Here is a 15,830-nt window from a genome sequence, read left to right on the forward strand (position 1 = left end):
TGGGAATACCCATCCCACTTAGGGCGAAAAGCGTTACAACAAACAAATGATGGACGGAATGCTGACAATGCATACATTCTCCCCCAGTCAAGAGATCTGGGTTAAATCCATCGTTCTTTTGCCCACTACACCACCCCAGTTCAGACATGGCCATATGCAAATCAGTCTTGACCCTGTGCCTCATGGGAACAGTCCAGCCCGAACTGCCAAGCCATGTCTTCCCTGGACCGGAATCAAGCATCCTAGGACCGGTTTCTGGCTATCAGCCGTCATCAGCCAGGATAGCTTGACTCCAGTGGCGTAGTGAGCACGGGTCCCACGTCTGGGAATACCCATCCCACTTAGGGCGAAAAGCGTTACAACAAAAAAATGATGGACGGAATGCTGACAATGCATACATTCTCCCCCAGTCAAGAGATCTGGGTTAAATCCATCGTTCTTTTGCCCACTACACCACCCCAGTTCAGACATGGCCATATGCAAATCAGTCTTGACCCTGTGCCTCATGGGAACAGTCCAGCCCGAACTGCCAAGCCATGTCTTCCCTGGACCGGAATCAAGCATCCTAGGACCGGTTTCTGGCTATCAGCCGTCATCAGCCAGGATAGCTTGACTCCAGTGGCGTAGTGAGCACGGGTCCCACGTCTGGGAATACCCATCCCACTTAGGGCGAAAAGCGTTACAACAAACAAATGATGGACGGAATGCTGACAATGCATACATTCTCCCCCAGTCAAGAGATCTGGGTTAAATCCATCGTTCTTTTGCCCACTACACCACCCCAGTTCAGACATGGCCATATGCAAATCAGTCTTGACCCTGTGCCTCATGGGAACAGTCCAGCCCGAACTGCCAAGCCATGTCTTCCCTGGACCGGAATCAAGCATCCTAGGACCGGTTTCTGGCTATCAGCCGTCATCAGCCAGGATAGCTTGACTCCAGTGGCGTAGTGAGCACGGGTCCCACGTCTGGGAATACCCATCCCACTTAGGGCGAAAAGCGTTACAACAAACAAATGATGGACGGAATGCTGACAATGCATACATTCTCCCCCAGTCAAGAGATCTGGGTTAAATCCATCGTTCTTTTGCCCACTACACCACCCCAGTTCAGACATGGCCATATGCAAATCAGTCTTGACCCTGTGCCTCATGGGAACAGTCCAGCCCGAACTGCCAAGCCATGTCTTCCCTGGACCGGAATCAAGCATCCTAGGACCGGTTTCTGGCTATCAGCCGTCATCAGCCAGGATAGCTTGACTCCAGTGGCGTAGTGAGCACGGGTCCCACGTCTGGGAATACCCATCCCACTTAGGGCGAAAAGCGTTACAACAAACAAATGATGGACGGAATGCTGACAATGCATACATTCTCCCCCAGTCAAGAGATCTGGGTTAAATCCATCGTTCTTTTGCCCACTACACCACCCCAGTTCAGACATGGCCATATGCAAATCAGTCTTGACCCTGTGCCTCATGGGAACAGTCCAGCCCGAACTGCCAAGCCATGTCTTCCCTGGACCGGAATCAAGCATCCTAGGACCGGTTTCTGGCTATCAGCCGTCATCAGCCAGGATAGCTTGACTCCAGTGGCGTAGTGAGCACGGGTCCCACGTCTGGGAATACCCATCCCACTTAGGGCGAAAAGCGTTACAACAAACAAATGATGGACGGAATGCTGACAAGGCATACATTCTCCCCCAGTCAAGAGATCTGGGTTAAATCCATCGTTCTTTTGCCCACTACACCACCCCAGTTCAGACATGGCCATATGCAAATCAGTCTTGACCCTGTGCCTCATGGGAACAGTCCAGCCCGAACTGCCAAGCCATGTCTTCCCTGGACCGGAATCAAGCATCCTAGGACCGGTTTCTGGCTATCAGCCGTCATCAGCCAGGATAGCTTGACTCCAGTGGCGTAGTGAGCACGGGTCCCACGTCTGGGAATACCCATCCCACTTAGGGCGAAAAACGTTACAACAAACAAATGATGGACGGAATGCTGACAATGCATACATTCTCCCCCAGTCAAGAGATCTGGGTTAAATCCATCGTTCTTTTGCCCACTACACCACCCCAGTTCAGACATGGCCATATGCAAATCAGTCTTGACCCTGTGCCTCATGGGAACAGTCCAGCCCGAACTGCCAAGCCATGTCTTCCCTGGACCGGAATCAAGCATCCTAGGACCGGTTTCTGGCTATCAGCCGTCATCAGCCAGGATAGCTTGACTCCAGTGGCGTAGTGAGCACGGGTCCCACGTCTGGGAATACCCATCCCACTTAGGGTGAAAAGCGTTACAACAAACAAATGATGGACGGAATGCTGACAATGCATACATTCTCCCCCAGTCAAGAGATCTGGGTTAAATCCATCGTTCTTTTGCCCACTACACCACCCCAGTTCAGACATGGCCATATGCAAATCAGTCTTGACCCTGTGCCTCATGGGAACAGTCCAGCCCGAACTGCCAAGCCATGTCTTCCCTGGCCCGGCGCATTTGTGGTGGCGCAGGGAGCGAATTGTGTGTTGCATCTTTTCTGGCACATCCCTGCTGATTTGTAGAGATGCGCCAGAAATTGTAAATCTTTCCCCTAGAGTGTTTCCTCCTTTGGTTAGTTCCGACGATGATACTCTGAGAACATGTTTTCCAAAATCAATGGACACATTCTGTGTGAGTGCTTCATTCAAAACACAGCTTTCTATCATGCAGTAATAACACTGACCACAATTGTTGAAGAACATGACTGTTCGCCAAAACCCGCCTCTTCTCCAGTGACTATGGGAAACAGAGAATTATGCCGTCTTTGTTTAAATCCTCCCAATCTCATATTGGCTACGACCTTTTCCCACACTGGCACACTCCCTGCATTCATTCATGCAAATACAAATTCCTTCTGATACATAGATTTCTCTGTAGCTATAGGTTCAGTCAGATATTATTCACAGCTCTAATAAGCATTTATATTTGAGCAGCTCCTGCATTAGGTTTCCACCTGCATTTTAACTACATTTCCAATTCTTTGGGGTTTTACACACATTCGCAGGAGCATGTCTCATGGTCACCAAACTACATAGGGGCATATTATCAAGCACGGCGTTAAAATTATCGCCGCTTTAGCGGCAGCCGCTAAAGCGTCGATAATGGGTTTGATAATATGCCGCAGAGAATTCCCATAGAAGCCCATGTTGACACCAGAACATGGGCTTCTATGGGACTTCTCAAGGGCGTATTATCAAGCCCATTATCGCCTCTTTAGCGGCAGTTTTCTGCTGCTAAAGCAGCGATAATTTTAACGCCGTTTCTTGATAATATGCCCCATAGTTTTTTCTCTACAGTACTCATTCTTACCATCCTTTAACAACATGAAAAAACATATGATTGTGAAAAAAAACACCTTCCCTTTCACCCCCATACAACATGAGGGTGTTACCTAACCATTCCCACTCTACTCTGGAACACAGTTACTCCATCCTATTTTTAGGAATAACTAAGCATTTTTCAGAAGGGGAATGGCAAGATATGGTCTTTTGAGTTTGTATGTGTTTTTTACATGTTGCATGAGCCCCATTTTCCTGCCTATAACCCATAACATATGGTAGATGTTAGACCCGAGATCCCTGGTTGGCTGAGGTAGGTACCTTAGGCCAAATAGGGACCCGCGTTTCCACATCACGGAAACAAAGGTCACCTCCTGACACTAGGTGTTCTTCCTTGCACAGCTGGCAAGTAGCCGCTAGGCCTCCCACCTGGTGCTCCTGTAAGGAACCCTCCAGTCTCTGGGGTGGGGTGGTGAACCCCTGGGGATGCTGCTCACACTCCCTCCCTCTCCTTTGAGACAGGGCGCTATCCTGCATGCCCTTCCCACTACTCTGGGACCGAACGGTTCTACTTTGCCTCTATTCCCTCTCTAGGGACTTTTCGGGCCCTTGGACCCATGACCAGGGAATCAAAGAGCTCGCACCCTAACACGGGTTGGCGCAATCCTGGAAAACAATTATTGAGACTAGGTTCTCTAAGGGTAAGGTTGAGCACCCCCTTCAAATCAATTGCCATGCTCACCAACAACCAGTCATCCAGTGCACGCTTGAACTCATCCACACTTGGCACTGGCTGTACGCTGCCACCATTCAAACTGGACTCCTGCATTTTTAACCTTAATGTCCAGTTCCCTCATGCTTAACTCATGAGCTAAGAGAATTTTTTTCACTTCCAGGGCGAGAGCGTTCCTTCTCTCCTCTGCTCGCTTTTCACTTTCAATGAGCAGCTTCTTCTCCTTTGCTTGAGTTTTAAGTTTTAAAACCTCCAACTCATGCTCTCTGACCCTTTGGTTTTCCTCCTGCTTCTCTGGTGAAAAACCCCTCCCTGAATAGCTACTACCAGCCCCTGAAGCTGGTCCCTCCACTGGCAAATCCTGGGACCAAATCAATTCCCTGGGTCATATTCATCCACCTCAACATCACCTGCCTCCTGAGCCCCTTTGGCTTCTCACCAGGCCCTTAAGGCCATTTGCAGCTCCTCCTTCTTGGCTCTACTTTTCATGGGACATCCCAAAGCTCTGCAGAATTGCCTCAATTGATCAACTTTGTAGGTAAGCAATGCCTCAATGTCAAACTCTAATTCTGCAGCCTCACTGGCTACTTGACTCCTCTGAGACATGTTGTGTGGCTTAAAGGTTGCTCAAAAATAAAACCAACAAATCAAGAACACAATATGTGGTTGTGTCATGGTCTGCGCTAAACTTGTGAGTGAATTTGCAAATACACATTCAAATCCCACACCGCTGACCACCACATTTTAGACCCGGGATCCCTGTTTGACTGAGGTAGGTATCTTAGGTCAACTAGGGACCCGCGTTTCCACGTCAGGGAAAGGAAGGTCACCTTCTGAGATAGTCCCCGCTAAACCCCTTGGTAGCTTGGCACAAGCAGCCAGGCTTATCTTCAAGGAAAATGTGTAAAGTATTTGCAACCACGTTCACAGCAACCCAATGATGACACCACAAATAGACTCCAAACGAATTTTATAAAAACGAGTATAAGTTTATATAAAAAGATATACGATAAGGCCACACTATATAAATCCAACATATGAGAATTTGTACTATTTCTCCTGGACGGTTGTTAGGCCAGCCAGCCCTTGTAAGTTCTGGCAATATTAATGAGCACTTCTAAACATTCCACTGTAATCCTAATACTATGTTATGCTGTTCGTAATGCCAGAATCAGGCACTTTGCAATGTAAAAATAATGCAATGCGTAATACAACAATCAGGCACTTTGCAATGTAAAAATACTGCAATGCCTAACACAACAATCAGGTACTTTGCAATGTAAAAATAATGCAATGCGTAATAAAAGCACCAGCTACGTCGTTATACAGAAATAAGGCAATGCGTAATACACTAATCAGGTAGTTCGTTATGCAGGAATAATGCAATTCATAATACACTAATCAGGTAGTTTGTTATGCAGAAACAGTGCAATGAGTCATATGACAATCAGGTAGTTAGTTATGCAGAAGTAATGCCATGCATCATACACTAATCAGGCAGTTCATTATGCAGGAATAATGCAATGCATAATACACTAAACAGGTACTCCGTTATGCAGAAATGATGCAATGTGTAATACGACTATCAGGTACTTCGTTATGCAGAAATAAGATCATGCGTTATACACTCTGGCACCGATCACGGTGCCTTAGTCGGTCTCTCCACCACTCCTTCTGACTCGCAGTCAGCCTCTGTCAACAGTTGCCCCCAACACGGGTATGATGTAACAAAAAGTGCAGCTACTCCGGCCCTGGTACTGCCACTCCCATGGCAATATGAGCCGCGATACGAGCCGAAGCAGAGGCTTGCGCTGCCAGAATGAGAGAGAGGCCGAGAGGGTCTCCCTCCGAGCCCGCACCCTGCCCCAGGAGTCGATACACGTTACCTGGGGGGCGAGAACTCACTCTCCTCTCCTCGTCCAGCGACTTGGGCCTCCGATGCAACCTTTGTGAATTGGCAAAGGCAGGCTCGGGCCGGCGGCTCAGTGCCTCAGGGCTGCCGGTCCGGGCCGCTACTGCTACGAAGATCTCAGGCTGCCACAGGGCACATGCACACAGTGTACTGAGACTTCCTTGAGATTCTGGTGCACGATCACCGGCTACTCCACACGAAGGTCTCAGGCTGCACGAAGAACACGGACACAGCGTCACTGAGACTTACTTTAACTCTGGGTGTACGTTAACAAGGCAATCCTCACGAAGGTCTCATGCTGCACAAGGCACACGCACACAGCGTCGATGGGACTCACTCGGATTCCGGGTGTGCACGATAACAAGGCAAACCTCACGAAGGTCTCACGCTGCACAAAGCACACGCACACAGCGACGATGAGACTCACTTGGATTCCGGTGCACACGATAACTGGACATTCCTCACAAAGGGTTCAGGCTGCCAAAAAGCACACTCACACAGCGTCGCTGATCCTTGCTTGAACTCCAGGTGCCCACGATCACCGGGCACTGCTTAAGAGGGTCTCAGGCTGCAACAAGCACACACAAAAAACGCCGCTGAGACTCTCCTGGAAACTTTTGTGTTCCTGATTTTCCGCAACAGGGAGCCAGCTCACCTTGGGCCCTTGGGGATAAGTTACTTCAGGACACAGCACAGCAAAGCCCTTTCAAGCAGGGGGACACAGGACACAGCAGTCCCTTTAGCCTTTCCTTGGTTAAAACAGCAAACTGCAGGCCAGCCCCAGATCACACAGCAAGGAGCAGTCCTTTCCTTCAGTCTCTTCAGTTGTTTCTTCCTTGGCAAAGGTTCCTCTTGACCACGAAGTAGCTCCAGTCTTGTTCAATCGTGATCAAGCCATTATCCAAAGTTCAGGGGCTTCCGCTCTCATAGTTATACCCCTCAATGGCTTTGAAGTCTTTGTGTTCAGGTGGCACTGACCCCTGTTCAAACCAGTTCTGGATGCCTCCCTGCCAGTAACACCTTCTTCCTTTGATTAGTGGGGGTCTGGTTTCTCAATAACTCAGTAGGAGATGGGACAATTGTTTTATAGCAGCAACCCAGGCCTCTTCACCTCTAGGGGCTACTCCTCCCCATACACTCCAGATGCAGGTCAGCCTGTTGCTGTCTCACTTCCTCCCCTGTGTCAAGACATTCCCCAGATCCTATCGCTTTCAAATCCAGACAGTCAATACACAACCAGGCAGAGACACACAGAAATGCTACAGCACAAAAACCCAGCAACTTCTAAAAGAGTGGCTTCTAAACACACAATGCAAAAACCACCCTCATAGAAAGATGTGTTATTACATTGTGAGTTCAGGCATACTAAACGTCACCTCTCCATCTTAAGCCTATGGGAAGATAGGCTGGAAAACATATTACACAGCCTTCTCATTCTATCCTATGGGCAAGATGGAGTTTCAACAGTGAAAAACGAAATGGAGATTATTTCACTGTCAGGACATGGTACACACCTTAGTACATGTCCTACCTTTCACATGCACTGCACCCTACCCAGGGGGTACCTGGACCTACCATAGGGGTGTCTGATGTGCATAGAAAGGGAAGGGTAAGGTCTGACAAGTGAGTGCACTTGGCAGAACAGCATGACAGTTTAACAAACTGCGCACAGGCACTGCAATGGCAGGTCTGAGTTCCCTTTTTGAGGCTACTTGTGTGGGTGGCACAATTAGTGCTGCAGGCCCACTAGTAGCATTTGCATTACCAGCCGTGGTACACATAGAGCACTTTACTAGGGACTTTACTAGTAAGGCAAACATACCAATCATGGACAACCAATTACCATTACAGTTTATACAGGGAGAACTTGCACTTTGACACTGCTTAGCAGTGGCAAAGTGTCAAAAGCATCTAAGTAGGCAACACCATGTCAACAAAAAGGTCTTGGGGGGAAAGCAAAAATGTTATGGGACTTTAGCCAAAAAGGGCCAAGTCCTTCAGTGGAGAACAATAACTCTCACTCTGGTGGGTTTCCACTGTTGTACCCATGCTTCACAATTCTGAAATTTGACTTATTCTGATCATATAGGTCACATTTATGTGTGCATATATTGCGATTCGGACCCCGTTTAAGAGACTGGGGAACAATGAACAATGCAATCTAATCGATCAAAGCACTTAGAGGATTATTTACAAGCCCATTGCACCACCAGTGCATTGCGTTTATTGATGCACCAGTAGCGCAATGGGCTTCCCCATAAACACAAGGTCATGTAAAGTTACCCTGTGTGACTTTTCATGGCCTTGTAAATGTTTCCCCTTCTCGCATAACTCTGCGTGAAACGGGCGTTCAATAGGTCTTGCTGGTGGTGTTCCCACACAACAACATCCATGGAACTTGACGCATTCCCAGATTAACAACATTTTGTAAACCTGGGAATGCGTCAGAATCCTATGTCTCCCCAGTGGAAGTATAAGAAGGCACAACAAGGAGAAATACTTTTATTTCTCCTAGTTTTTCCTCTAAAATTACATCAATGATTGTTTTTGTGCAAGAAGGTGTCCCTTCCTGCATAAAAACAATCATCCCCTCTGCGCAGGCGTCCTTGCAAAATGATGCAAGGGTGTCTGCGCTGTTGCATGGCTGCTGATTGTGCGCCGGCACAGGGGAGAAGGACAGGAATGTGTCGTATCTTGTAGATATGGCGCTATCCTGACCTTTAATTTTGTTCACAGCAGCGCAGCAGGGAGGCTTGCTGCACCGTTGTGTGTCAAAATATGGAAAATGAGGCCCCTAATCCATTGAGCTTGATGAGTGTACTCTTTCTCTTTGAGGAAATGTTAATACATTAGTGACAATTTCCAGGCAACATTTGCCCATAATCTCTTTGAATTGTACCCATTCTAATTATTTGTGAAGGATGGCAAGAGGGCGAGAGGTTGAATTCTATGCTCTTGACAATCCGATTATAACAGAGCGAATGTAACCTCACCACTGGCCCACAAATGGCAGAAGACCTGCTACATTTTGAAGGATCCCTACTGATCATCATATTTTGGTCACTGCACAGGGCCTTATGCCATGTGTGGACCGCCCTCTTCCATACTAGAGAATGAAAACTGCACATGTATGATGGAGGTGGCAGAAAGGCAGACCTTGCTTTTATCTGATGTGATGTACAAGACAAGCAATCTGATTTCTGAATCAACAGTATCTGCTGCACAAAACACATCACTTAGGCCATGGAGGTTGGATGATAGTCAGGAGTTACTACAGAAGTAAAGTTCAAATCTGGAGAAAATGATGCGTTTCCCAGCGCAGTAAATGATGAAGAAGGCAGAGGAATCTGAATCCTTTTTTTAGAGATTCACACTGCTCCTTTTGTGCCATAAATGGCTTGTGAGGATGCCTTATACTCCTGAGGACCAAGAACTGGCCGCCCCCTGCACCCTCACCCTCCTGTTCCAAAAGAGTAAAAATATCATTCCTGCGTCGCAGATAAAGAACATCACCTCTAGGTGGTCACATTTCCTATTTTGTTCATGCCAACTTCTGACCGATCAGGTCTTAGGTGTCACTTAGATTACACTCAGCTCCTTTTTACATGGAATAAAAATGAGTCTTCTATCTCCCATGTTAAAACATGCCTGACAGCTGTCTTCCACTGGCTTACTTCTGCCCAGTTAAAATACGATGAGGAAAAAAATGAGTTTCTTTTCCTCTGGAACTTTCCTCCACAGTTCTGGCACTCTTTCTGGCCGGATGAGTCCCCCCAGCCAACTCCCAAGGGCCATCCCACGAAAACATAGTATTTTGGCTCGATGAAACGCTTAGTTTCAGCCCTCAGATTACTAAATTGACGGGTCTGTGCCTCAGCATTTTTAAATCATTAAAAAAGTTTCTTCCACTTCTCCCAATCTCTGCAAGGGAAACTGTCACCCGTGCTCTGATAACCTTGCGCTTTGACTACGCCAATGCCTTGTATGGTGGTATACCGGGCTATTTGCTGAACAAGCTTCAGGTAGTGCAGAATGCCATGGCCAGAACTCTTCTTAATCTACCTAAGAGGCTCAGCATCAGGCAACAACTTTTGTATCCCGCACTGGCTGTCGGTGAAAGAGAGAGTGATTTTTAAGTCCCTGATTATAGCACATGCAGCCCTTTAGGGGCTTGGCCCTGTGTATCTGAGAAAGCGTTTTAGGTTCTATGTCCATTCCAGGCAGCTTCGTTCTGCTATGAAGCTTTTGGCCTTCACTTCAAGGTTCTGCCTAAAAAGGGTAGGTGGCAGCTCCCTTGTGTATATGGCAGCTGTGGCCTGGATGTATCAATACGAAGAGGGGGGAACCAGGAGCCAGTTGTGGTCCAGTGCCCATGCTCCTAACATGAAACGTATAATCAAAAAGGGGACACTGTTCCGCCAGAGGGGTACAACATGTCACCCACTCGCTACGAGGAAGATGAAGGAAGGAGAAAGGGGGGAAAGAAAAGTGTAGAATCTCCTAGGTAATAGCACCCACTTATGAGAGGGGAGAACTAGTCTTGCCTCTTGTTGCCCTCACACACCCCGAAGGATGTCATGCTTCATCATCGGGCGTTTGCTCCACGTCAGGCCGGCGCTGCAATGTCCTATGGGTCCCCCGAAGGGTCACTTTGACAGAGATCTTTTTAGAGAACAGCCGTTTGATGCATGCGGGTGTGTGGGTCTTATTGGAGGGTGCTGTAGTGCGTGCAACGTAAGTTAAAACTACCTATGGGTTAAAAAATAAAAAATAATAGCGGGGGCTCACTGGGGCTGCGGGTGCCCGCTGGGGTCCCCGTAGTCTCGGGGCTTCACTCATGTTGGGAGAGGGGTTGTGCGGCGCCCCTCCTGGAGCTCTCCATCTGGTTATAACTTTGGCGTCGTTTGACGATTCCTTACGAAATTTTCCTTAAAGTTTCTCTTTTTTGATCAGCTCCTATCTTGAAAGTTTAGGGTTGATTGGTCAAGGGGGGGCTGAGAAAAAAGGGGTGTGTGAAAATGTGTTTTCTCAATGGATTTTCCATAGGAAACTTTAGACAAGGCTACAGGTCAAACTGCTGAATGAAATTACGCCAAATTTGGCAGGGAGAAAGGTCTTGGTCCAGAAAGCGCTGTTTTGTTGAAATAGTGTAAATCCGTTCAGTAGTTTTTGCGATATTAAAGAGAAAATATATATATATATATCTGGTCGGTGCCTTACTCCAGAGCACGAGCTTGCCTCTGATTGGCTGCTAACTGTTCGAAGCAGGAGGTGTCCTCTGATTGGCTGCTAACACTTGAAACCAGGAAGTGTTAGCTGCCATCTTGTGCCTCGCATTGAGTGAAAATATAAAAGAAAGGTTCTGGGGGCAATTTAATATAGCGGAGCTCTGTGTAATGATGATTTGGATGCAGTGAAGGTTTAAGATTTATTAACAATAAAGGAGAAACAGCTGAGCGCCAGGCAGCACGGCTTCCACTCCAGGACACTAGTAGGAAGATAACCCTTTCACGCTCCCTGTGCCCAACATCACCACGTCGGAGGTATGCCTTTAGAAGCCAGTCCGTCAGCTCGCAGCTGTCTATCTTTGCGAGCTAGTACGCTGCTGTGCCTGTACCTCTGCGAGCTACTACGCTGCTGTTCCTTTGGGAGCGGTCGGCTCGTAGTTCTGCCTCTGTGAGTCGAGCGGACGGGTCGCAGTTGTCCCTCTGCGTGCCTGGGTACGAACTGTTCCTAAGTCTTACTATATGAGCATTGGAAAGCCATTTTGTGTATCAGTCCGTCAGCTGGCATCTGTCCAAGGCATTTCTGAATACATACCGGAGCTCTGTTTGTGAGAGATACCCCTTTCACACTGCATCTCCCCACATCAGCAGGTAACGCACCCTCTTCCCACATCACTAGCATACCATCAACAACCTTCTTGGGCCCGCAAGTCTACCTCTGCGAACCACTGGTGGGCTTGCAGCTCTTCCGGTGGGACTTCTCGGGCCTGCACTTTTACGAGCCAGGCCGCCGGTTTGCAGGTCTCTGAGAAGAGATGCAATGGAGGCAACGATGATGCAGGTCAGACACCCAACAGTACTCTGACATCCCCCAGCAGCAGCTGCTTGTCCGCCATCCCGCTCACCCCCCACAAACAAATGTGACAGGAAAGTTTTTAATTGTGGAGCCTAACAAATCGTCTGGTGTTGCAGTTTTAATAAAAAAGATGCTTGTTAGGTTGGACAAATAAGAATCTTAGTCATGTCTGGATTTACATATAAAACATTTTATTAAAACAAAACAACAACAAATAAAACTATGTGTGTAAAATATTTTATAAAAGAAAACAACAACAAATAAAACTATGTACAGCCATGGCGTGTTATCCCTTGACAATTTGTGAATCACAGCCTGCAAGACAAAAAGAAAAAAAAGGTGGTGCGTTATGCGTCCAGCAAAGGAGAGACAAAGAGAGGAAGAGTGAGATACAAGGAAGATAGAAAGAGAGAAACAGTGTGAGAGAGAGGAAGAGAGAGAAAGAGTGAGAGAGGGAGGAAGAGAGAGAGCGAAAGAGAAAGAGAGAGAGGAAGACAGAAAGAAAGAGTAAGATAGAGGAAGACAGAGAGAATGAAAGACTGAGAGAGAAATAGAGAGATACAAGGAAGAGAGAAAGAGAGAAAGAGAGAAAGAGAGAAAGAGAGAAACAGTGTGGGAGAGAAGAGAGAGTGAGAGAGAGGAAGACAGAGAGAGAAAGAGAGGAGAGAGAGAGAAAGAGTGAGAGGATAGAGAAAGAGTGAAACGGTGTGAGAGAGAGGAAGAGAGAGAGAGGAAGAGAGAGGGAGAAAGAGTGAGAGAGAGGAAGAGAGAGAGACAAAGAGTGAGAGAGAGGAAGAGAGAGATATTAAGAAAGAAAGAGTGAGATACATGGAAGAGAGAAAGAAACAGTGTGAGAGAGAGGAAGAGAGAGAGAGAGAGAGAGGAAGTGAGAGAAATAAAGAATCAGAGAGAAAGGAAGAGACAGAGAAAGAGAGAAAGTGTGTGAGAGAGAGAAAGGAAGAGATGGAGAGGGAGTGTTGACACTGGAGAATATCTTCGCAGCTCACCTTTGTGTCACCGGTGTGTCTTCAACCACGTGTCCCGGGACATACTGCACCCTCATGTTTAGTTATCTGAAAGATAGTATAGAATTAGTAATTGCAGACTAAATACAACTGCACAAGCGTAATTCTCTGTTTCTGCTCTGCGCGCCCAGGCTGCTGCATCCCATCCACTTCCACTGCCCAGAGGTGTCTAACAGCCACTGCGCACCCAGGGCCATATTATCAAGAACAGCAATAACATTATCGCCGCTTTAGCGGCAGGAAACTGCCGCAAAAGCGGCTATAATGGGCTTGATAATATTCCCTTGTGAATTCCCATAGAATCCCAGGTTTGATGTCCTTCACACCAGAACCTGGGATTCTATGGGAATTCTCAAGGGTATATTATTAAGCCACTTATCGCCGCTTTAGCGGCGGTTTCCTGCTGCTAAAGCGGTGATAATGTTATCACCGTTCTTGATATTATGGTCCCCAGTCTGCTGTAGTCCATACACTTGCACTGCCCAGAGGTGTATAACAGTCGCTGCGCACCCAGGCTGCTGCACCCCATGCACTCCCACTATCCGGAGCTGACTGCCTGCTGCTGCGCATCCAGGCTGCTGCACCCCATCCACTCCCACTGGCCGGAGGTGAGTGCCTGCTGCTGCACAAACAAGCCTCTCTGTTCACCTTCCGCCACAGGCGTGTGTCGAAGAGAGTCGACCACGTGCCGAAGGAACCTCCTCAGCCTCAATAAAAGCGGTCAATGGAGCTCACATTTCAGAATGGATGTTGATTGTCAAGATGGCCACGCATCATCGCAGGTTCTACACGTGTTCAGCTCTGCTGCTGTGGGGGGGGGCCTCAATTTGTGAATCAGAGTCTGTTGGATAAAAAGCAAGATAAGATTGTGCAACATGCGTCCATCAAAGGAGAGGGGAAGAGAGAGAGAGAGAGAGAGAGAAAGAGTGAGACAGTGACACTGGAGAAAATCTTCGCAGCTCACCTTTGTGTCACCAGTGTGTCTCCAACCACGTGCCGGGACATAGTGCACCCTCAAGCTCCCACATCTGAAAGATAGTACAGAATTAGTAATTGTAGGAAAGACCAGTATGCAGGAATGAAAAGACAGAGACGGTAATTCTCTTGATGTGGTTTAATCCTCAGAACATGTTTTGTAAGCAGCAAGTATAAAGCAAGAATGACTGAACCCCCGTTAACTTCTACCTCCCAACCTTCTCACATTCAAAACATAACATTCCCAAAGCAACGCGAGGCAGCCACGAGCTGTGAGAGGAATGCCACGCTCGTGTCTGCATGTTTCGATGCTCCCAACACATCTTACCTCTTTAAAAAAAAAACAGAGAAAGGAAAGTTCGTCAAAATTTGATAGTAAATTTAAGGGTACAAAGTATGAAAAAGAGAAATACTACTTTGCTACAGATGTGGGAGCGACAGATATTTGACTGACTGTAAAAACTGTCCTGCTATTGGAAAACGTGTTCAAAATGCAATATGAAAGGGTAATGGCAGGGTATATACGACTGCGTACGCCTAAATCGCTGTGCAGCCTTTCTGCATCCAGTCTGCTGCACCCCATGCACTCCTGCCGCCCAGAGGTATCTGTCTGCCGCTGTGCACCCAGGCCTCACTGCTCACCTGTGGGATACAGGCCAGTATATAGAGTTAGCATAACGTATCTAGGGTTGTGTTCCCCTCATATGTACATAGAACTGCTTCAGTTCAGTCATATTGGATCACGACTGACTAGGCCTAGGTCACGTGACTCTCTGTAAACACTATCTGTATGATTTAGCTTGTACCAGCCTAAAGACAGGGTGAATTGTATTTACGGCCGAGGCTCAAGGTCACATCTGCGAAAGGGAGTACTAAGCTAAATTCCTCTGTGCCCGAGACAAAAGGGAGTCACCCGGCCGACCTTCTTTGAACAAGATAGTAACCTTATACGGGCAGATGGTATGAGCTCATTTTAGGAGCTCTAGGCCTAACTGGTACTTTTCCACTTGCAATGCTTTGTATGCTGAATCTGTAATGTATATAAGTGTTGTTCTGTCAAGGAGCCAGCAGTCTTCGTCGGCACACCTTCTGGGTGAGGTTCGATGGGGCTCCTCTATGTAGAGTTCTGTTGTGGCCAATAAACGCTTGAACCTTCCTCGTTGCCAACTGCTTATTATTGATTCGATATTGCGCGCCACTGGTAAGTGTGGCCCTTGGGATTACTATTAGATTACTTCACACCTTTTCTTAATCACGGCACCCTCCACATCACGCAGCTCTGTTCTGGAAGGTAATAGGTCTCACATTGGGTACTGAGTCTTGATATGGCCATGGCAGAGGACATACTAGTGCACCTATCATCAACGCAGGTTGTACACCTGCTCAGTGCCTGCGGTACTAACTCAGTGAGAAGTGAGGCCATGTATTCTAAACTCTAAAATGGCGTAGTGCACGTGTGCTCGGTCTTTTATATTAGCAGGGTCACGTGTCCTGTGACGCCTGTGCTGGATGGGTGTGGTGTGGGTGTATACCAGCCGTGAGGGAGTGATTGTGGCATTAGTGTTGCCAGATTGGACTAGATCACGCACAATTGGGCTATTTTCCGGTTGTGTGGTAAAATTTTAGTTTGTGCTAGTTGCCATATTATAAATATATATACAACGCTCCAGCAAAGTAGTATGTTAAAGCGCTTTATTAGACAAATATTTACTTGGCATACTGCTGCAACATCAATTCCAATGCATTCACCACCTGCTTGATGCTGTCCCTGCCCCACCTTCCCTAA

At 47.4% G+C, this 15,830-nt stretch overlaps 1 protein-coding gene and 1 long non-coding RNA gene across 2 annotated transcripts in view; both read right to left on the reverse strand.

Annotated features, from left to right (window-relative positions):
• LOC146810311 (cilia- and flagella-associated protein 337-like) overlaps positions 1-15,830 on the reverse strand; it is a 1,036,625-nt gene that overhangs the window by 832,551 nt on the left and 188,244 nt on the right. The window lies entirely within an intron of this gene.
• LOC146810313 (uncharacterized) overlaps positions 13,805-15,830 on the reverse strand; it is a 76,624-nt gene continuing 74,598 nt past the window's right edge. Inside the window, exons 2-3 of the long non-coding RNA XR_014965662.1 lie at positions 14,034-14,097; positions 13,805-13,910 (exon numbers count right to left, since the gene is read on the reverse strand). This is a non-coding gene — a long non-coding RNA (uncharacterized LOC146810313). The remainder of the gene's footprint in view (positions 13,911-14,033; positions 14,098-15,830) is intronic.

Source organism: Triturus cristatus, chromosome 7, assembly GCF_964204655.1.
Source record: "Triturus cristatus chromosome 7, aTriCri1.1, whole genome shotgun sequence".
Classification (NCBI taxonomy): Eukaryota; Metazoa; Chordata; class Amphibia; order Caudata; family Salamandridae; genus Triturus; species Triturus cristatus.